General features: G+C 41.2%; 1 long non-coding RNA gene across 3 annotated transcripts in view; it reads left to right on the top strand.

Annotated features, from left to right (window-relative positions):
* LOC141575088 (uncharacterized) overlaps nt 1-13,542 on the top strand; it is a 66,219-nt gene extending 52,677 nt beyond the window's left edge. For all 3 annotated transcript variants that reach the window (XR_012502406.1, XR_012502404.1, XR_012502405.1), the window contains one exon: nt 9,338-13,542. This is a non-coding gene — a long non-coding RNA (uncharacterized LOC141575088). The remainder of the gene's footprint in view (nt 1-9,337) is intronic.
* The last annotated feature ends 10,519 nt before the right edge of the window (nt 13,543-24,061 follow it).

The following is a 24,061-nucleotide window of genomic DNA, read 5'->3' as shown; positions in this document are numbered from 1 at the left end:
AAATTGTTTAATTTCTCTTTTAGCAGGAGGCTAAAAGTAAATAAATATGTAAACAAACAGCACACTTAAATGCTTTTATACATTCTAAGCTGTTTAGTAGTTACTTAAAAACTGAATTGAATTTTAAAGTGATAACATTTTTAAATTATTTTTTAATTTTTTACAAAGATATAGCTGATTTAAAATATGATATATTTCAGGTGTACAATAGATGCTCCATTTATAGTTACTGTAAAACATTGGCTGTATTCCCTGCGTTGTAAGATACATCCCTGTAGCGTGTTTACATTATATGTTGCAGTTTGTATAAGAAAGTTGGGTAACGCAGAGTCTGGGATGTGGCTGTGTCTGACACAGGTTCACGCTCACACTGCCTGTTAGAGCTCAGGTCCTCACTCCTGTATGCAGGAGAGCGAGTGGAGGTAGCTCTCATCAGCGCTGGTAACAACCTCTGAGTGGCAGTGAAAGCAGTGACTGTGTGTGGACGTGCAAAGTGTTGTTTCAAGAGCTTTACATGCATTTTTGCATTTAATAATAAAAGCCCTCCTGTGAGGAAGCGTTTTATGATTTTAATGAATAAAACTTTTTTTTGATATTGATAGACTTCAAACCTCCGGAAAATTTACAGGAATAGTACAATAAACACTCAGATACAGTTCACCTTAAAGGGCACTATTTGGCCTTTGTGTCTGGCTTATTTTAGCATAAAGTTTGAAGGTTCATCCATGTTGTAGCCTGAATCAGTACTTTATTCTTTTAGTTTGATAATATCCTTTTTCTTTTTTTTCGTTTTTGGTCTATTTAAAAACATTTTCATTGAAGTCTAGTCACTTTATAATGTGTCAGTTTCTTTTGTACAGCACAACACTTCAGTTAAAGAAGAACATACCTGTATTCATTTTCATAATCTTTTTAAACATAAGTTACTATAAGATAATAAATATATTCTCCTGTGCTATACAGTATAAACTTGCTGTTTATTCTATACATACTCTGTATCTGCAAATCTTGAACTCCCAATATATTCCTTCCCACACCCTCTCCTCTCTGGTAACCATAGTTTGGTTTCTATGTCTCTGTGTCTGTTTCTGTTCTGTAGATAAGTTTATCTTTTTGTTTCTTTGCTTTATTTTTTGTTTTTTGTTTTTTTGTTTGTTTGTTTGTTTTAGATTCCACATGTGAGGGATCTCATATGGTATTTTTCTTTCTCTTTCGGGCTTACTTCACTTAGAATGACATTCTCCAGGTCCATTCATGTTGCTGCAAATGGCATTATTTTATTATTTTTTTATGGGTGAATAGTAATCTATTGTACAAATACACTACAAACTCTTTATCCAGTCATCTGTCAGTGGACATTTAGGTTGTTTCCATGTCTTGCTATTGTAAATAGTGCTGCTCTGAAAGTTGGGGTGTAGGTGTCTTTTTGAATTACGGATCCTTCTGGATATATGTCCAGGAGTGGGATTGCTGGGTCATATGAGAGGTCAATTTTTAGTCTTTTGAGGAACCTCTATACTGTTTTCCACAATGGCTCCACCAAACTTCATTCCCACCACAGTGTAGGAGGGTTCCCAATTCCCCGCAGCCTCTCCAGCATTTACTGTCTGTGAACTTCTGAATGATGGCTATTCTGACTAGTGAGAGTTGATACTTGATTGCAGTTTTGATTTGCATTTCTCTGATAATGATATTGAGCATTTTTTCATGTGCCTATTGGTCAATTGTATGTCTTCATTGGAGAAATGTTTCTTTAGGACTTCTGACCATTTTTGGATTGAATTGTTTGTTTTTCTTTCTTATGAAGTGTAAAAGCTGTTTACATATTCTGGGAATTAAGCCCTTGTCAGTCTCATTTATTGCAACTATTTTCTCCCATTCCATAGATTGTCTTTTTGTTTTGCTTATTGTTTCCTTTTCTGTGCTAAAGCTTGCAAGTTTAATTAAATCCCACTTGTATATTTTTGCTTGTATTTCTATTGCTTGAGTAGACTGCTCTAGGAAAACATTGTTGAGATGTATGTCAGATGTTTTGCCTATGTTTTCTTCTAAGAGGTTCATAGTGTCTTGACTACATGTTTAAGTCTTTAAGCCATTTTGAATTCATTTTTGTGTATGCTGTGAGGGAGTAGTCTAACTTCATTCATTTACATGCAGCTGTCCAGTTTTCCCTACATCATTTGCTGAAGAGGCTGTCTTTACTCCATTATATGTTCTCACCTCCTTTGTCAAAGATTCAATGACCAAAAATTTGTGGGCCTATTCTTGGTAATTTTGTTTACCCATTCATTGATGGATGGATATTGTTTGTAACCTTTGGCTACTCTGAATGATACTGCCATGAATATTGATGTGTAAGTTTTTGTGAGAATATATTTTCATTCTGTTGGCTGTACAGTTGGCCCGCCATATCTGTAGTTTCCACTTCATGGATCCAGATGGCTGGTTGTAAAGGGACTCGAACATCCTTGGATTATGGTATCCAGGGTGGGGGGTTCCTGAAATGAACCCCCCGAGGATACTGAGGGATGACTCTATATGTAGGAGTGGAATAGCTGAGCCATATATTTCTAACCTTTTGAGGAAACACCAGGCTTTTCCAAAGAAGCTGCACCATTGCTCCTTTCCAACGGCTGCATATTGAGGGTTCCCATTTCTCTGCCTCCTGACCGACACTTGTTATTGTCCATGTTTTGATTATAACCATCCTAGTGAGTGTAAAATCAGATATCATTTTGATTTTGATTTCGCAAGTGATGCTGAGCATCTTTTCATATGCTTATTGGCCAATTGTGTATCTATTTAAATACTTGGCATATTTAAAAATTGGGTCGATTTTCTTTGTATTGGTCAGTTGTAAGCATTTGTTTTATATCCTGGATACTAGTCTCTTATTAGATATATGCTCTGCAAAATTTTTCTCCTATTCAGCAGATTGTCGTTTCACTTTACTTTTTGTAAACATTAAAACAATTTCTTTCTAGGGGAGGTAATTAGATTTATTCATTTTATTTTTCTTGCTAAGCATGCACTCTATCACTTGAGCTACCCCCTTCCCCTTTCATTTCACTTTCTTGATGATGTCCTTTGTAACAAATGGTTTTAATTTTGATGAAGTCCATCTTATCTTTCTTGTTTTTCACTTGTGCTCTTGGTATTGTATCTAGGAAGCCATAGCCTATCCTAGGACCACAAAGATTTAAACTATGTCTTCTTTTAGAAAATTTATACATTTAGTTTTTACGTTTCTGTCTGTGATCCATTTTGAATTAATATTTTATTTGTTATATAAAATACGGGGGTCCAGATTCCAGAATCATTCTTTTGCCTTCAGATACCCAGGTGTCTCTGCACCATTTGTTGAATAGACTATTCTTTCAATGGAGTGTTGTTGGCACATTTCTGGAAAAATGACTGTAAATGTAAGTTTCCCCCCTGGATTTTTTATTGTGTCTCATAGATTTTTGCATTCAAACTTATGCCAGTACCATAATGACTTTAGTACTATAGATTTGTAGTAACCTTTGAGTGAGTCCTCCAAATTTGCTCTTCTTTTTCAAGATTGTTTTGGCTGTCCTGGGCCCCTTGCACTTCCATATGAATTTTGGCATCAGTTTTTCAATTTTTGCAAAGAAGTCAGCTGGAATTTTGATAGGGACTCCATTTAATTTGTAGATCACTTTCGGGAGTCTTAACATTTTTAACAATATTGTCTACCATTCCATGAACATGGGATGCCTTCCATATATGTAGATCTTTTAATTATTTTTTTGGTGATACTTCAAAATGTTCAATGTGAAAATCTTGTAAAATTTTCTTAAATGTATCTCTCATTTCATTTTTAATGCTGTTGTAATTTGAAAGGCTGAGCTTCCTAAGGGTGGGACTATATATCAATTTATTTATTTCTAGGATTCCTACACAGCAAATACCCTAGATTTATATTTGCTACATAAATCTATCCACAATTCTTCCCACCCCCGTGTCATAAGAAACCAAGACCCAGGTTAAGCTACCTGAACTCCTATGTGGAAGTGAGAAGTGAGACCCTTGGGTGGGGCTTTGTGCAGATTATAATGAAAGCTTATTCATTATGGCTTCATCTTAATTTCTTTTAAACAATCCTCTCAGTGTATATAGTCAGATACATTAAGAACATGACCTTTTGATGTGCAGAGGAGCTAAGACAATAATTTTCAAATAATTTCTAGTGAGAGTGTTGTACTTGAAACCTAATTTGAATCAATCTTTGAAGATTTATGTTTCAGGAGCTTTGACTATATAATACCTGTCTTTATTCAATAACTACAACTAAATGCTCAAACAACATGTAAGAGTTTGAGCAAACTGCCCCTGCCCCGTAGTGCTGGTTGGCTGCAGCTGTAACTGGAGTCAAGGCTTACCTATCCCAGTACGCTTGGGCGGATCTGCTCAAAGGGGTTCGTCCAATAGTTTGTCAGTAGTCTTTTGGACAAAGCCATAAAACATTGACTTAAGGTTGCTGGAATGGAATCTATTTTATTAATATTAAGTAAGCACATATTGAGTGCTTACTGTATGTTGGGAATTGTCCCTCAGCTTCATATCAATATTATTTCGCTTAAAACCTCTCATATTTCCTTGTTATTCATACATTGCAGATAAGGAGACTGAGGATTAGGTCTTCTCTCTTTTGGGGGGAGCTCATTATCAATGATGGGAAGTTGTAAGGAAAAAGATATTGATTCACCCTGAGAAAATATTTTTCTGAGAGTCAGCAATGAATAGGGTGACCACTGAAGAGGGTGATCATTGTTCGATTGAGACGATCCCCGGGTTGTAGGGAGTCAGCATCCCTGTCCTGGACACGGCACGTGTAGCGCTGCGTGGTGGGTGAGGCAGCGCGGCCGCGCAGGGAACGCAGATGCCGGGCTGTTGGGCTTTGCTCAGGCCCGGTGGGGCTTTCTCCTAAGGGAAGTGGAACGTCATTGTCAGATTTTAAGTAGGGGAGAAGGGTGCTCTCGTAGATCACTTTTGTCTTGTAGAATGCTTAGAAACATTTAGAAGGCTCGGCAGGAGGTGATCTGATAAGTCAGAGTAGGGTGTTTTTGAGGTGTAGCAGTGTTCAATTTTCAAGTGATTTTCAGTACCATGTTTGTGTCTCAGTAGCCGTGTCACTTTGGATGACACACTCAAGGAAGTGAAACAATTTATCTTATTAATTGAAACAGTGATATACCGACTTCCCAGGACTGCTGTGGAGATCCAGTGAGATAACGTGTTCATAGTGTGCAGTGTGGTCCCCAGCACAGAGTCAGTGCTGAGGGAGTGCCAGTTAGAACCTGGTAGGTGAGGTGTGGGTGGTGGGACTCGTTGACTGAGGAAATTGGGCCCTGAAGGAGGGGTCCAGTCACATCTGTGAGTGATGGGACTGAGCTGGGAGAGGCAGACAGACCTTGACCCCGACAAGGGGCCCTGGGCAGGACGGCCATGGGAGGAGCACCATGAATTCAGCTCTTTGCAGGTGGAGTTGGAGGTGCCCTTGAAACATCTAAGTGCAGTGCCACAATCACAGAGGAGGTCTAGGCCCGGGCTGTGCATTTTCCTATAATCTCAATCCCTGAGGACGCCGAGGTATTGATCATTGAACGTGAAGACATACTTAAAAGACAAGTGAATAGTAGTATCATCTCTGTCATCAAAGCTCACGTCTCTTTATTCATCACTCACTTTGCTAATTGGGTACTTACAGAGCTCACTTCACCGTCCTCACCTGGGCTCAGGCTCCACAGAAAAGATCTTATGAGTCTCCCTCTCTTCCAGAAGAAAACACATTTAGCTGGTAGACTTCTCTACTTCGCCAGACTTAGAATTTTAGTTTGTTGATTTAATTCTGCTTTCTGTTGGCCGTCTCCTGACAGGAGAGACATTTTACCTCATAGTCAGGTTTCAATTAGTTGTTACTGAGAATTGCTGATCTGATCCATAGTGTATGTTTTCTATTAACTTTGTAGACTACTTATCATTTTTCTGTCTTTGCCCTTTAATTTTGTTTCCTCTTCAATGTTCTATCCTATTTGGGGCCTTATTTTATTTTTTAATTAAAAAATGTCTGTTAGCAGTTAAGAAAACAAAAGCAAAGAAAAAATGCACATGATAGCTAAATTTAGAAAATATCTATTGTGTTTTCTGCCTTGGCAATGGAGGGTTCTAGAAAGTCTTGAAAACCTTCATTACATAAGTTCCTTAAAATGCTGATTAAGAAATAAGACCTTCCTTCCTCATCTTTCAAGCTGCACAGCTAATTGTGAAGTAAGTGAGGGGAAATCCTCAGAAGACATGTCAAACAAGAAAGCAGGGATTCTGGGAGATACGCGAGCCTTAGAAGCCCTGGGGGGCCAGTTGGCTCCTGAACTGAGTTTCAGTTGCCTTGACAGGAGGTCAGGAGATGAGCCCAAGGCCTCTCACACTGGGAGTTGGATGGCTGTTCTTATGTAAGGCCAAGCACATCCTGAGAATCCTGCTTTATAAAAGGGTGAATTAGAATGAAAAGTAAAAAAGCATTCCTCAAGGCAAGGAAGTAAGGAAAGTTAAATTTTTTGGAAGCGGGGAAAAATAACATATCCAATGTATGTATTTAGTTTAAATCTGTTCTGGCATGAGAGTGACAACAAGCTCCTGGCAGAAAATCACAGCTCCTCCCGGAAAGAGAAGTTGTGTTTTGAATGAATCAATGGACAGCCATTCCGAAAAATGTCTCCAGAGTCTACTGGATCAAGATACTGAACCCAAACTCCTCCCTTCCATGGTCTCATTTAAATAACCAGAAAGGTTTTAAAGGAAAGAAGCCATAATCATAGTTCTACTTATTAACATTAACATATGCTAGGAATTCAGAGGTGACTATGGAGTTGTCACTTCTTTTATGGACCTTACTTTCTATTTGACATAGTTGGGGAACTTGGTGGAGGGTGGTTTTAGTCTGTTGCAATTAGCCAGGAGAGGAGATTAAGAAAGCAGTGAAGGGCGGGTGACATTTTTAGCTGAGGACAGTCCTGTTCAGTTGGTTTGTAATTGCAGGCTCGTTGAGTTGTCACTGGAGGGAATTGATCTTATGGAGTTTGGACTTAACTCAGGCCTCTTCAGAATGGACAAGTGAACCTGGAGAAAGACAGTCAAATCTGTGCAGACATTAAAGTCCACGTGAACGTGCTGTATCCCTGAGCCAAAGATAGGACAAGTAGGCAGCACTTCTTGAGGACAGAGGAGTGGTTTTTAAGGTTCTCCAAGAATGAAGCCCAGGGAACCGGGATGGCCAGTTGTCAAACTGTGACGTTGCTCTTTGGACGGTGTACCCACCGAGGTTATTGGCCGTTTATAGGTTTCCATTTCTCTTTAATGCATGACAGGTGATGAGGACGTGGGCATACACTTTTGACATCTTGTCGAAGTGACTGGGTACCTGCCTAGAAGGGCGGGCACAGCTACGGCTGCGCCATACATCTTGCCGCCCATCCCGTTCCCTGGCTCCGTGATCACGGCAGAGTGGTTCCTTGATGACTTGTCCGTCTCCTCTGTGACATAGTAACCCAACAAAATACCGGAGCGTATTAGCTTGGCTTTGTTCTTTTCCATACTTCCCTTCAAATGATGATGACTGATAATGGACCCAGTTACGTTTGCATATGATTTACACGTAGTGCTGTCAGTACAAACCTTGTAATCCCCACTGTGTGATCTAGAGAAGAAAGTTACATTCTTTCCAAATTGTTTTGATGCACTTATGTGGGAAAATGATGTACGTTTGAATATATATTTCCTCTCTGAATCATCATGGCTACAGATGAATATTTGTAGACATGGAATGAGTTTACTGTATTTGAACTGTATGGTCCCCTAAATTCTCCCCAGCTTTTTAAAGTCATCACTGGAGTGCTACCTCCACAGTGTCCCAAAGCATCCACCACTGCCTGTTCTTCGGACACTGTGAGTTTCCAAGTTGGAGAAGGCTGCTGGCTGTTGAGGCATTCTCTGGCACATCTCTGGCTGGCTGATGTGAGCTTAGCAAACAAGACTTGGCAGACAGTATCTAACCATGGTCACGTCCATTTCTGGAACACTCATGGAGGATTTTACACTTATGCTAGTGGCATACGTTATTTCTTTTAGTTTTCAAAACAATCATAATTAGATTTTATCACCTGTATTAATAAGGAAACTGTCAAAGCGAGTGATGTGCAGACTTTGGACTGGAACACGGGTCTTTCTGATCCCTATCTCTGTTCCCTCCCCAGCCTATCCTTCCAAATGTCCAGGAGACTCTTCCTCAGTCTTGAGTTTCCCGCTGATGTTACCACTGTCTTTGTTTCTGGAGAGGAAAACAAGTCTAAACTTACTTTCCAGTTGGAAATGGAATGGAGAGTTAACGTTGGAAGCCGGGAGAGTCTGTCCTGTGATGAAGCGGTCTCTGAGCCACTTCCATGGGGACGTCACGTCACTGTCTGGGCCCCTTGCACAGCCTGTGCACAGGTGATAAGCCAGATGTGCCGAGCAGTCCTACCGGACAGCGAAGTGCGTTGAAAATGAGTTTGGGTATTTGGTTTCATTACATATGTTCCTGAGGGCCTTGGCCTGGCACTTCAAATGGGACCACTCCCTGTCCCACAGACTCATGCTCTGGGCCCGTGCAGAACTAACGTGGCCTCAGCCTGGGCTCAGGGCCCGTGGTGATGAGGAGCATTTTAGTCCAGGGTCTGCCGGAGGCTCTGACACTACTGGGCCATGGGAATTTGTCCAGGATGATAATAAATCCTCCCCGAGATTCAGATTTCCTTGCCTGTGAGCCGGGGTAGTAATAGTTTCTGAAATGATTGTAATGATTCAGTAACGGTCACAGCGTGTGCTGGCAGGTAGCTGGTGTTTAAGGAGCAGAAGTCGCAGTCACTCTGTCAGCCTCTCACTGTGTGCTATGTGCTATGAGAGGCTGTGTGTTTGGTGAAAGTCCCGCCCAAACCCTAGGGTGTAGATGAACTTTTGTTCCTTTACTTTCCCGTCCTTTTCCTATTTCCCTTCTCTGTGTCCCATGTTTAGGTAGCAGATTCCTCTGTTTCAGGGAATACGGACCTTTCTAGTAAAAGGAGAGGCGGAACGCGGAAAGGTGGGGCCCAGAGTGGGTCTGGAGCATCTGCACAGCGCTGCTTCCCTGCATTTCTGCATCCGGTCCCATCAGTGCATGAAGTCAGCCTTCCTCTTCCTTCCTGTATCGTTGGGTCTCTGTTTTAAGGGAAAATTTTTTACGGGTATTTTTTCCATTACATGTTTCGTTCAAATGCTTGTTGCTTTTCTCCCTGTGCTTCAGCATTCCTAGGAGAGAATTCAACAGTGCAGCATCCTCTCCGAGCTCTATGAGTTGATCGGCTTCCACCGCAAGTCCGCCTTCTTCAAGAGGGTGGCCCCCGTGCAGCGCGTGGCCCCCGGCATTACGGAGCCTGGCGGGAAGGCCTGCTACCGACTCCTTCTGCAGACGCTTCCTGGCTACAGTCTGTCGCTGGATCTGCAGGACTTCAGCAAAGGTGTTCGAACTAAAACATTGCTTCAGTCCCATTAACCATGCCTGGTTTGGGCCCTGCTGTCCTGTCTCATCAGGGTGAATTCTGATTCGTTTAGAATAGGGCTCAGCAGACTTTTTCTGTCAAGGGCTTGGGAGTAAGTATTTCAGTGTCTGCAAACCTCCTGATCTCTGGTGCAGCTGCTCAGCTCTGCTGTTCAGACGCCAGATCATCCGGACATTCCACACACCCACAGAGCTTTATTAACAGCTGTGTCTGGGGCTGGATTCAGTGTATGAACTGCAGTTTGTCCCCACAGCCTCCTCATTATTGACGCCTGCAACAGAGCATGCATTTGCGACACTGGGTGAACCTGCACTGACACGTCATCATCACCCAGAGCCCAGACTTGACACTAGGATTTACACTTGGTGGTGTGCACTCTGTGGGTTTGGACAGATGTGCAATGACATGTATCCACCGTCACAGCATCATACAGAGTAGTCTGTCTTAGTGACCTTAAAATGGTCCGTGCTGCACCTCATTCATTGCTCCTTCCCCTCTAGCCTCTGACAGCCACTGATCTTTTAGTCTCTGTGGTTTTCCCTTTCCCAGAACACCATACAGTTGGAATCAGACAGTTGCGGAACCTTCCCAGATTGGCTTCTTTCACTTAGTAATATGCATTTAAGGTTCCTCCATGTCTTTCCATGCCTTGATAACTCATTACATTTTAGCACCAAATAATAGTCCATTTTCTGGCTGGACCACAGTTAATCCATTCACCTACTGAAGAACAGCTTAGTTGCTTCTGAGTTCTGGTGATTATGAATAAAGCTGCTATTAACATCTGTATGCAGTTTTGTGTGTGGACATAAGTTTCCATTTCGTCGAGTAAACACCAAGGAGCACAGTTGCCGGATCATATGTTAGGAGTACGTTTAGTCTTGTAAAAAATTGCCAGACCGTCTTCCAAAGTATCTGGGCCATTTTACATTCCCAACAACAATGCATGAGAATTCCTGATGCTCCACATCCTCACCAGCATTCGGTGCTGTCAGTGTTCTGCATTTTGGCAGTTCTGACAGGTGTGCAGTGGTACCTCGCTGTTTCAGTCTGCATCCCCTTGATGACAGATGCTGGGGAGCACCTTTCCATAGATTTCTTTGGCATCTAGATTTTTTCTTTGATGAGGTCTGTGTCAGGAATTTTGCTCATTTTTAATCAGGTTGTTCATCCTTCTTGTTGAGTTTAAAGAGATTTTGGTATATTCTGGATATCAGCCCCTTATCAATGTGTCCCTGCCCTTCACCTGCAGCACCGGAGTTGTCCTTTGGGTCTCAGTGGAGTGTCAGCTCTTCAAAGAGGTTCCCTGTCTTCCCTCAGCCTAAATACTGTCCTTGTATTTTTCACTTTCATTGACTCATTTTGTTCTTTTTAAATAGCATTTCCCATAATTTGTAAGTACATTAAAAAAAAAAGGGCAATGATTGAACACCACCTCCCCCACAAGGCTGTCTGCCCTGTGAGAGCAGAGGCCCTGTCCCCACTCACCATTTCCCATGACAGCACATGGCACATGTCCATGTAAAAGTGTGTAACGTGGGGCCAAACCTGATGAGCAGCTATGATGACATGTGTTGGCTACCATTTATTGAGTAGACTTTGTTTCTGATGTAAATTATTAAATCACATGAATAAAACTTGTTTGTTTTGAAAAATAAAACAACAAAGCACACCTCCATTTGATTGGTACTTTCTACTTAGCCTTCTGACACAGGAGGGGATGTTCACAATCATTTTCTGGAGGAGGTTGGGGAGGTAAAGTAAGAGAGTGAGATCAAATAAAGTAAAAATGATAACTATCAGTTGGCTTTATTTTCACTAAGACATAAAAGTTACTTTAAACCCTATCTCAGCTGTTGTTCTGTTGTTTTAAACATTTCTCATAGAATTAAATGGAAGCCCACTAAACCCTGAAAGGGAAATTGTGTGCTCAGGTCCTGAAAATTGTTTATGTCTATTTCTTGAAATGCACATTTTCCCTGCTGGTTACAGAAATTCGAGGCGGGAACACAGCCGTGCGCTGCGTGTCTGCCGGCTTCACGGGCTGCTCACTGTCATTTTCATTTTCTTGTGTTGCAGTTTATGAAGGTTTTCCATGAGGTATATTGCTCAGCCTTTTCCTGAATGAAGGATTGAATTTTCCACAGGAAATCTTATGAAAGAGAGTGACAAGGCACATGGGTTTCCCAAAAAGGAATACTTGATGTAATAAACTCTCACTATGGTGAACTTTTTTAATACAAGCCAGTTGAAAATTTTATCACTTGGTCATAGGCCACAAATCTGTCTTAAGAATAAAAAGATTCAAATTTTATAGAAGAAGCAGTTTGAATCAAGTAGAAATTATGATTTGTACACTAGTTGGTGTTAGAAATTATACTCAGTCTTATCATAATTGCCTGTGGTAGGAACTGGATTATTATTTATTTATTAAAAAAAATCCACTAGGTGCTATTTGCCCCATTCTTGATGCAGCAGTGCTGAGGTTAGTTAAGTTGGGCCATTTAGGATTGTTAGCTAGGTTTTCCGGACATTGATTTCAGCCTCTTTATATTTTTTACAATCTCTTCTTTTGTATCGGCCTTTGGTCTTTTGACAACGTGGAAATACTGCACGGATCTGCCTTTCCCTTTTTTCCTGTCTTTGTGGGAAAAGATTTCTGAAAGACAAACTACTAGGATATTAAGGATTTTGTGTGGGGTAAGTTTGTTCAGTTCTAAGGATTTCAATTAATAGGTATTAATACTTGCTATTCAGCTAATGACAGTAAAATTATAAACTAACTTAAGTATACATGAGTAAGTATAGTACAATAAGCCAATCACCCAGATTAAGGAATTCACAAACTTTTCCATATTTCCTTTATTCAGACCTTTGTTCTTTTATTTGTCCTTTGTTGAAGTATTTGACAGCAAATCCAAGAAGACATGTCATTTTACGCTATGTGCTCAAGTAGGCATGTCTGAAAAATGAGGGCCTTTTTTTGATCAGGTTTTTCCATTTGACCCATGTGCTCATTAAGTACCAGCTTTATCATGCATCTCACTAGGCATTAGGGATCCTTGGGGCAATGAGACAGTCCTGGCTCCCAAGGAAGTAAGGGCTGATGGAAGAAACCAACACAGGAGCTTGGGTGCCTCATTTAAGGTCCCTACTGGATGACACCAATTGGACAAAATTTGTGCACAATACAGTAGGATTCACAGAAGGGACTGGTCAGACTTGTAGGGCAGGCCGTGAGAGAGGCGGTCAGCAGGGCTACAAGAGGAGGACTCATTTGATCAGAATCTGAAATCCTTTCTGCCAACCTTTCTACCAAGCCCCCAAGGCCATCACAAACAACCCTGTGCTGTAACTGTTTTTGATTCCAGTTACCACATCTCCTTCAGGAAGGATTTTAAGGTGGAAAATATTTAAAATCTGTAATTGTTGCCAGAAGGGACATAGAACAAGGAACATGTAAACAACACAAATGTCCATCAGCACATGACTGGATAAAGACGAGGTGATACATATATACAATGGAATACTACTCAGCCATAAAAGATGCCATTTGCAGCAATATGGATGGACCTGAAGACTGTCATTCTAAGTGAAGTGGGGTGGAAAGAGAAAGAAAAATGCCATATGACTTCATTTATGGGGAATCTAAAATTAATAGCAATAATAATAAGACCACAAATGAACTAAATATTGTTTTGATTTTTTGAATATATGCAAGCACATCTGACTGTCCTTTGTGATTGGATTACCATATTCTGTTTATTCTTTTGTAGATGTCCTTATTCCTCTGGTAACTAATTTTAAAAATCTAAAGCTCTAATCTGTTCTTATGAAACAATAATTAGTACATATATGTAAACTAAAAACTGCAGTATGCTCTATACATGTATTTACATGCAATATGTGTATGTGAAGTTGAACTGTAAAAATTCTACCTGATAAAACTTAAAAAGGAAAAAAATAAAATTTTTTTTTAAAAAAACACCCCTCTTTAGATATTAAAACGTTCATTTCTGAGATTCTGTGAAAGACAGCATGGAAGTAGGTTTTTAAGATTTTCTCCTTGTTCCTCGGTGAGCAGCCTGGGCTGCACAGCTTGGCCGCGACAGGCACCCAGGACTTGCCGGCTTGCTCCTCACTTGTTGGGAGGAAGATTAGCTGCTTCAGGAATATTTATGCTCTTAGAAGTTGCTGAAAACCCCACAGAGCTTCTGTTTACATGGAGTGTATCTGTCAATATACCCCATTATAGAAATTAGAACAGAAAATTTAAACCCAAGAAATGACAAGCACACCCTGCCCCAGCACGTGTTCAAAGTAGTGCTGCCACGGTGGCGTGTGTTGGTTCTAGAAAAAATGCACCATACAGTCAAGAATGAGGGTGAATCCACAGATCTCATCTCAGCAATGCTATGAAGAGGTGGGACCCAAAGCCCGTAAAACAGTGCTGAAGTCCCCAGAAGTCCCAGAACACACAGAGCCATGGGATCAAGAATCCAGTACCTCATGGATCATCAGCTGTGGAGACCGCGTCCTGGGTCAGGAGGAGCAGAATTAGGGATAGAAGGCACACAGTCCTATTGACAGCAAAGCTTTAAAGGTTTTGAATTGACTGAAAGTTTGGCAAAGATTTGCATTTAGACTACTACATTTCCTCTCCTGGAGACGTTAGAAGGAAAACACTGATTAATAGAGGATGATTGTAATGGATTAATTATGATACTGATGACATGGGCTGCGAACACTAACCCTGCACTCAGTGTAGACTAAGCCTTTTATGTACACAATTCATTAGTTCTCCACACCCCTGCAACGTGGCATTAAGCACTCATACAACCATGAAACCAGTGACTATAAAACAGTCACAAGCCTTCCTCTCCAGCAAGAGGTAGCAAAACCAGTAAGGGTTTTCAATGACAAAAGCCAAAATCATATATTTTTGGGAAAGAAAGCAAATGAAACACTGAAGAACAATAAACCAAAAGAGCAGATGGAATGGAAAATTTTATTGAAGAAAGCAATGATTGATTCAATTAAAACAGCTAATGTCCCTGGTATAATTGAACCATCAATCCAAATTTTTGGAAAAGTGGGTTGTGAAATTACTGTCTCATTTAATATTGGAATTCCCATTTGGACCAATTTGATATGCACCACTGGTGTGAGGTTAGATATTTAGGTAAATAACAATATTCCTATTTTTTAAGTTAACAGGAAACATAACACAGGACTCCAGATTTAGGGAGAGAATGCAAAAAACTACTATCATACTCCATCCAGTAAGGACAAGTGTCCCTGCGTCACCAAAGCAATGAGAATTTGCAGAAAGAAAACACAGTTCCAATTGTGACAAATACGAGACCGTGAGCCATGAGTTACGAGAACAAGCAACTGTTTAAATGCCATGGGCAAATTTTTTTTATCATCTTGAAAACATCACTGATGTTCTAGGTAAGAAAAATAATTGTTTTACTAGCAAATCCAACTGACACGGGAGTTTTTCCAAGTGAGAAGGTGATTCCAAAAAGTGCAGGAAAATGAGTAAAGATGATCTGCGCAGTGACGGAGATGGTCTTAGACTAACCAGCACCACGATTCCCGGTTTTACACTTGCTCTCTTCTCATCACCTCTGACACAAGAACTCATCAAATGATTGTTTTTTCTTTAGGGAAAAAAAGAAAAATAAAATCTAAATACAAGATGTGGTATGTAAAGCGGTAATGAAGTTTTCTAACCTTATAATGCAGCCAGTGTAATGTAGCACTTATTCGGGCACTAGAATTTTTTAATTTATTTCTTTTATACCCTATTTCTATCCTAAAGGAGACACTTAAATTTTTCTACTTTATTCAATGTATCTTGTGAGGGTTGTGATATACACTGGTATGGCAGTTTTAAGAGATTCAAAATCGCCTCTTTGATTGTGGTCAGGAAAGACAAGGCTCCCTCACAGCTGCGACGGAGAAGGAATCCCCGGAGTCAGCCTCCGGGCAGCTTCCGAACCGCATTTGCTTTCACTTGGCACAGGACACCATCAGCAAGTGTAACTCTGACAAGGAGATTTCCCCAGGGACTTGGGAGGTGCTCTAACATTCTGAAGCCACTTGTTTCCCAGTTAGGTAAGGGTTGGAAAAATAGTTTATTAGAAGTGACTCCCTTTGTATGTGCCTTTTGTCCTGAGTGGTCACTAATTAGCATAGAATATAAAATACCCCATAATATAAGAATTTAGGCAAAACATCTTTCCATCTACCTGTCTATTTGTTTATCATATTTATAGTTACTTTACATTTTTATGACGTTCACTTCTGGGCACCAGAAAAGAAAGGTTAAAAAATATTTATTGTCAATAGGGGGGACTGGGTCTAAGGGTTAAAAACCACTCCTGCTAACAATAAAAACCATATAATAATTTTAATCTCAGTTGCATCAGACCTTCCAGAATTACTCCTTCAATTTCACTGTTAAAACAGTAATGGAATCTCTGTTCTTCCAAGACTTGGGCCTGATCGCCACCCATCCAGACATCTGTCTGTGGGTCCCTACTTGTCCTCGAGGCCCCCGAACACACCTCATGGGGTGAACTTTCTTCAGTGTCCCTACTGTAGGGGAAACCAGGAAGTCCCAGGCACTATCCAGGATTAACACCTACCTGCAAAAATCAAAGTCATGTGACTGAAATGGGACAACCCAGGTGGAGTTATAAGACTGAAAGCTCACCAAAAAACAGGTTTGGGGGCCTAACCCAAGCCCTCCAGCTCCTAAAATGAAGAAGGACAGGGAGTCCCAATTAGCCACGAGACTGGGGGGCTTCATTACTCCATGAATAAATGATTTGTTCCAGTGCCACCTTTAGACAGGGAACCCCAGAACCCAAACTTGGAAGCACCCCGTCCCCTCCCCTCTGAACAAATATTCTCTCAAGACACGTAGTGAGAGATGGGAGCCCCGATGAGCTCTGGAATAAGATGCAATCTGAAAGACTGCTGGTAACAAATGGTGTGGAGCTCGGGCAGCCCCCAGGGCCACCAGCCCTTCTGGTACCCACACTTCCATCCACAACAGTTTCTTCAGGACCCTTATGCACACATAACCATCAAACAAAAATGATTGCTTAGACATATTTTAAGAGAAATAACATGAGAATGCCAAATTCAAGACAAGTCAGAATCAAGACCCCAGAGTGTTTACTGAATGAGATCTCACGTGTGCTCCACAGTGAGCTTTAAACCCTTAGGACACAGTCATGGAACAGTAGGCATTTTCTTTCTTTCCTCCAAGTTGGCTTTACTGCAGAACTCCTTAAACACAGGAAGACTCTGGATCCCACCTCTACTACTTACACAAAGGGCTCATCTCACCATTTGGAGTGGGATCAGCGATGGTGCGGCCTGCTTCAGTGTGCGCACTGCCGTGCCCAGCTCCCCGAGGAGCAGAGCTCCCCCCACGGGCACTGCAGTGCCTGCAAGAATCAGGTGTCTGATGAGTGAGCCTGGGGCGGGCAAGACAGGAAGCAAGCACCGCTTCCTCACACTCTGCAGGTGATCTCTGTGTCATCTTGAATAAATACAGTCAGCATTAAAGATGTTTGGCAAGAGGGTAAAAGTTAAGGCCTCCCCAAATCTCCTCGCATTCCTTTAGTGGGAGTCCTGTTAGAACACATGGTGACAAGAGACTCTGGCTTTACATGTACACGTTGCCCTCAGGGCTGCAGGTGAGGCCACGGTGCTGCCTCCGCCCCACCTCCTGCCCTCGTCCCCCAGACCTCACAGGGGCCGCTGACTCATTTCTCTGACTTTCTCTCCTTGGTATTGCAGCTCTTCCAGCTTTTAAGAGCTCATAAGAACCTCACCAGAAAATCTTTAACAATGAAAGCAAATCAAATGAAATCAACCACAGAAACACACTGCCTTCATCATTACTTTACATTTTAGGAAGAAATTCTTGAAGACGACTCCCTGACCTGAAGGGATGAATTGAGGAGAAAAGAAAAGAAGACAAGCATTTTTGGCCCACAAAAAATGAAAGGTAACCAGATGGTGGCTAGTTTTCATTGCACCTCTCTGCTCGCCCCAATTTCACATGCCCCTCCCAACTCAACTCATCAGAAATCGACTGAAGGAGACGGCTTTGCAAATTTATTGGAAGCCAAAGAAATCGCTCCAGAAACAGTCTCCCAAACCCAGCGAGAACACTGTAAACTGACCAGTGCCAGGATCTGAATACTAAAACACACAGATTCAAACTCCGACACCCTCCCTGGTGGGTGTACTTACCGTGAAGGTGATGCCGTGAAATTTGTCAGCATCCAACATATAAAAATGAATGGGACACCAGTTTTCAACATCACAGTCCCTCTGAAACAACTGGTAGTCAATTAGCGTTTGTCGGCAGCAAAAGTCGATTTTCTCCCCTGCACGTGGAGATCAACACACAGAAGAGACTGATGATCCCCGCTGCGAGTGTAGCTAAGTGTGTCTAAGCAAACTGGCTCCATCAGCCTCCTGATGAGCAGGGGAGTGTGTGAGCCGCGGGGCTCTGCAGACTAATGGCCAGGCATTGAGGGCGCTTCCTTACTTTGGGGAGAAAAACGCGGAAGCAGCACTCGCTGTAAATAAATTCTAATTAAAATTTCAGTTGCGCTTCCTGCAGCGTAACCCACGCCAATAGATGAGGCTCCCTCGGTGCTGTCCAGTCATGTGAGCCAGGCTCATTACTGTACCTGTGTGTTTGGTTTAGCAAGTGAATCATGTCTGTTTTCTGGAAGTTACATGAGGGTGGAAAACCTTCCAAACATGTTCATTTATTTGCTGTGGAATTTGTTTAATACTCTTAAGAACATTTACAATGACAACCTTCTTAAGTAAGCATCTTTGCCCGACAGACATATCCAGGCACATGTGCCAAAACCTAGGACAACCCAGAAGCAAAATCAAATCCGTTTCAGCTGCACAGCACCACAGAATGCGTCCAGTTTGTGAGTCAACGATTTTTTTCTCCACACCCTTTTACACTTCTGCCCAAATTAATAAGCCTCTGCTTCTCTTGTATAGTGAGTATCGTATGACTCATCTTCTCTGCCTGTAAAATGGAAATGGGAGATAGTTCTACCCAATAAAATGTCATAGAACTAACCACCAAAATTATATATATTAAAAAAAAAAGCCAGTGCTTTATGCTGTCCAGGGATATGAATCATTTATTTAATGTGTCAATTGTTACAAGAATAAACTTTTCTAAATGTAAAACCTCCTCAGAAATCTTCAAGTACTTTTCAAGAAAAATATCACAGAGAATTTCTGAAAAGTATTTAAAGGAAAACCATTTTTAACTGAATCATATTCTAGGCACACTGAATAAATTCTCTTTAGAGAACTCCTACTTTTTTTTTTAATAAATGACCTATAAAAATACACCCAGCATTAATCAGTAAATCTTCATTCCTTATTTTAAAATTCTTAAGGTATGCTATTTTTCTTAAATCAAATGAGGAGGTATTCTCAAGCCAATGGACAACGGAATTACCTAAGAGGACATTATAAACCAGCAAGAGCAACTAGCACTTTGCCAAGCATTCTGCCTGAGAGTCACTCGTACCATCTCATTTTGACCTGACCACTTGGACGTGAGCTCCATCAGCCCATTTAACACATGAAGAAACTGAGGCTGTAGGTGGTCATGTTTCCAGTACTTGATGGAGCCAGTATCCAAACCCGGATCTTTGTCTATAGAGCCTGCGCCTTTACCATATCACACTTAACATTTCTCACTCTTCAAATGCACTCAGTCCCCGAGGTAACACACCTTCCTTGCGTTTCTGAGAATTTTAGGAAGTACTGAATTACAAGGACTAAGAAGTCATTTGTGTGGGCTAATTTTTTATTTTCTGATTTTCCTGAATCAGCTCAGGCTGAATTCATACTACTTACGAGGAGAAGTCCTGAGGCAGAGGAGAGAGGGGAAGATAAGCCAGACATAAACAATTTCAAGAGATCCAATTCATCAAGGAAGCAAAGTATTAAATAAACAACTTCAACAACAAGCTTGTCAATAAACCTTGGTGTCTCTGTCTCAGCCTGAAGGAGGGTAAGCCCTCCAACCCATCTGCCTTCCAGCCACTTACCCTGGATGATATTGGTTCCCTCACCTGTGACACGTGTGTTTTCCAGGGAATCTTTGTAGAGATTAAATGATAAAAATATATGCAAAGGGGATACTTATTTGTTAGACAGTAGGCACTAAACAAATAATAAAATTATTTTAATTCATGAAAATGGGAGGTAGGTCTCCCAATTAAACATTCCTGATAGAATCCCAACGAGGACTTTAATTTATCTGCCAGAAATTGTAAAATAACTTTTCTTTTTTAAAGGCTGTATCCATTCTCCCTACTTTTTACCAATCCTGGCTGTTATCCTGAAAATCTATTCCCAGAACTTGGCATCCATCTCCCATATTTAAATCCTTAAAGTTTGAAATTATGATGAAGCTTGGGCACATAAAGATTCACACCATAATTCACAGAATAAACAAAGACCACAGGAACAGGGCCACTTCCAGACCCCATGTGCTCAGGACAGTCTCCAAACTTCATAAAATCAGATGCATGCTGTTTGAACAGAAAGAAAATTGAATGTGATCAAGGAGGCTGACATAGAGCACTGGCCGGCTCACGAGACGACTCCTTCACCCCTCATCTGACTTAAGTCATCTAACAGTTATCAGTTGACCTCTAACTAAAAGTAAAACAGGGGTAGGGTTGGAAAGTAACATTTTTTTCCTACAATATATACATATTGTCAACTAAAAATTGGCACTTGTCATCTACCTCTGATTTGATTAAGTCATGAGCCACTGCAGCTGCTGACCTTGAACACCCTCTGAAAGTAGTTCAGGGTGGAGATCAGGAATGGGGCGCTCTGTGCTCTGGGAAAATGGGCAGAAAATCTTTCAGATAGTTAGACATTTTCAGGAAATTTTATGAGCCCAAATTCTTGCATATCCTCCTATCTAGAAAAGCACTAAAATCATTAACAGAGACACCTGTTCCTCGAATAGCAGCAGCCTCTGACTTAACGTACACTTGACTGCACGCCTGCATTCAATGAAATCTCATATAATGCTGAACTCCCCCTCAAATTCAGAGCAGTTCCTCCGAGCTCTCTGAGATGCTGACACCTGGGCTCTGGTCCTCATTTTGCCCCAGATAAAACTTAACCCACAACTCTCACGTTGTGTGTTTTAACGACAGTACCACAAAAATTAAGCTTACATACTTGAACTCATAGTAAACTTTCAGTATCAAACATTTCTTGACTTAAATTACTTTTTAAAAGTAAATAATTATTCCATTTTTTAAATATAGCATCTTTAAATATAAAGTAACAGATATTTGTGAATCTTAGGAAAATATATTCTGGAAAAATTTTTAGCTAATTAATAAAAAAGCTATTGTGTGGAGTTATAGAAATTCAGAAGTGGAAAAGAATAGTATTGTAACTCAACTTCTTGTTTTAATTGCAGAGATCCCGAGGCCTCAATAGACACATAAATTTGCCTGATTTTATACACTGTCCTTTAACAAAACCTAGAACTAAGATCCTGGTCTTTGAGAAACCAAGACTTGTTCTGCTTGTGCAGGGCTGAATCTGATGAAATTGGGTGGTGAGAAATAACCAGAATGCGGGGGGCTGGGCGAGGCAGTGGAGGAAAGGAGGGTCTCACCTGGTCGTGGGTGAGAAATAGGCTCCCACAGTGCTGGTGTGATGGGCATCCCCCAAGTGCCTGAAAACTACTATTTAGCACACCTGCCACCGAAACGCACACAAGCTGTTTAACTAAAAGGCTGACCAGGAGGCTTTCTCAGTGACACAACAAGCTATTTTCATGTAACTCTACAACTACAGGAAGAGAAAGAATAGAAAGCTGATATTAATTATTAATAATTTACACCAATAGCCAAGGAATTTCCAGGAGAAATATAAAGACTTGTTGGAAGTTTCATTATGTGAACTTACTGCCAATTCAATTGTCTTAAAAGTTGTTCTATAAATTATATTGTCCTTTGCTGTTAAAAATCACATTTGAAAGAAATAATGTTTCTTAACGGTGTTTCTGGAATTTTCTTCTATTTCCTAACACCAAATCTCAGAGCTTTAAAGAAATGGAGGGTTGGAATTTTGTCCACTCTTCTCTAGGCAATTTGTTTTTCCTTCAAAGAACAAGGGGGGAATCACACAGAAAAGCATTTGAGCATCAGGCTGCTTACATTTCCTCTGGAAGTCTTGGAAAATAACGTGGAAATGAACAGCAGGACAGCAACCTGGCGGGAGGGTCACTGGCTAGAAGGTGAGAACAAATTTGTTCTCCAACGTGCTCTGGTAGCCACTAGTTTAAATGAACCGAGCAATTGTTCAAGCATACACGCACCTCTACGTGAAAATCTCAACCGTTACCAACCGCTCAGTGCAGCCCAAAGCAATGGGCGGACTGCAGAGGCCCCCGGCGGCTCATCATGGTGTCTTACACCATGTGCAGGATGATCGGTTCCTCCCCGCGCACTCCCTCCCCTCCCCTCGAGGGAGAAGGCTGGTCCTGAGTTGAGCTTACCTCATAGCAAGCTGTCTCTCAGCCCTCTGTCTAAAGCAAGATAAAAGCAGGAAAGCTACCTGGGACTTTACAGAACCATCCCAAAAGGGAACTGAAGCACCTTTCTTCCCTCCTCTCTGCTGCCTGGAATGTGGACCTGATGGTTGACCCTCAGGCAGCCACTTTGGGCCATCAGGTTGATGGGCTGAAGATAACAGGCATCTTGTTCTCTGACCCAGGGGCCATCATGCAAACCAGCCCTAGGCTACCGATTGCTTAACTTCTTTATGTAAGAGGGAAATACAATTTTAGCATGTTTAAGCAACTGCTGTTATCTGGGGAACTAGGTGTTGTGCATTGCCATGGTAAGACCTAATAATAAAGTTCAATATTCACCAAAAACTCTTTACCAAATAGTTAATAAATGATAAAGAGATCTTGATTTTTGTTTTAAAGCTATGAAATTTAAATCAAGTTACAGCATATGCCAGTAAAACAAGACACTGTGGGGATAAACAAAACAGAGTTTGTAGAACACAGTCCCAAAGCATCCTCCTCTCCAAGGCACAGAAAGACAGCAGTGACTCTACGTGCCAAGGCTGGAGTCACATGGGATCCTTGTTTTCCTTGTCTTGGGTTATGTTTTGTTTCCAGCCTTGGGAAAAATGGATAAGACTGTTGGTCAAATCATTTCAGGAGCAGCTTCCATCATGTAGAACCCCAGTCTCTTCCTTTCCTCTGCCTCCTGGAATGTTCTGACACAATATCAGTCCAGCCTTCTAAATTGAGCAAATGGGGCTCAATCTGCTTTTAGACAGAGTTAAAAATAGACATTAAAAAGCATAACTAGGAAATCTTATCTTCCAGAGGTCATTGCACAGATGAAATAGGAGAATATCTGTGAATCACTCTGTAAACACTAAGTACAATACAAACAATATTAGTACTGATTCTATGTTACATTCATCAATAAAGGAATACAGAACCCTTTCTTACCAGAAGGAAAAGGTGCTTTGTAATTTTCTGTCACTTTAATTCTTCAAAAGTTTCTATAAAATTGATGTCTTTAAAAAAATCAATGCACATTAGGGACTAATTTTAAATCCTTCACATCCCCCGGTTTAACACATATCAAGAATGTTACCATTTCTAGATATTTTATTTAGGAAAGCCTTTGGTATACATGTGGCACAGAGCACGGCAAATTGTCAGTATCACTCAGGATAGGAAAACCATGTTGGATACCCGAACTTGAGGACATGAAGAAGATGCCTGACATATCCCACTGACCTTTCAAGCTATTCTTTTTCAAACACTTGTTTCTTCTTGGTCCAGAACAGACACGCATTTGTTGATGTCAGACCCTTTAAGTGAAAAGGTCAACCCATCATTGCCACTTTAGAGAATGAAATCTTACCCTCCTCATCCATGTGGACATAGCATCCTTACTGATTCCGAACATAAAAAATGACAATTGATGACATCTCAGGATGCTCCAATGCAGAGGTCCTCTGCTGCAGTGAGGAGGAAAGAGTCGTGTGCTTCAAGATGTACTTACTGTATTTAGCTCACTTGGCAAGACACGGCAACTTGTCTAAGCTAAAGCTTAAAAGTGGCGAATAGAGACAACATCCATGGCAAAGGGCATTCGGAGGCTAATTCCTTGGCCTCACTTCATCGCTTCTCAAGAGCCGTCAGCAATACCTTGAGAAAGGCAGCAACGTGGTACCCAAGTCTTCAAAAAGCTGCACCTCCACTAGTTGACAGTAAAGCAAGTGTCATCTGGCTCAACAGATCTCCCTGTGTCTCTACAGTGTATGGCTACATTTTCTTAATTTTCTCGGTTGGGGGACACTCCATTTTTGAAAATCCCCCT

This window comes from Camelus bactrianus, chromosome 26, assembly GCF_048773025.1.
Source record: "Camelus bactrianus isolate YW-2024 breed Bactrian camel chromosome 26, ASM4877302v1, whole genome shotgun sequence".
NCBI lineage: Eukaryota > Metazoa > Chordata > Mammalia > Artiodactyla > Camelidae > Camelus > Camelus bactrianus.
The sequence above is the reverse complement of the archived record's forward strand: the minus strand, read 5'-3'. Positions and strand labels throughout refer to the sequence as shown.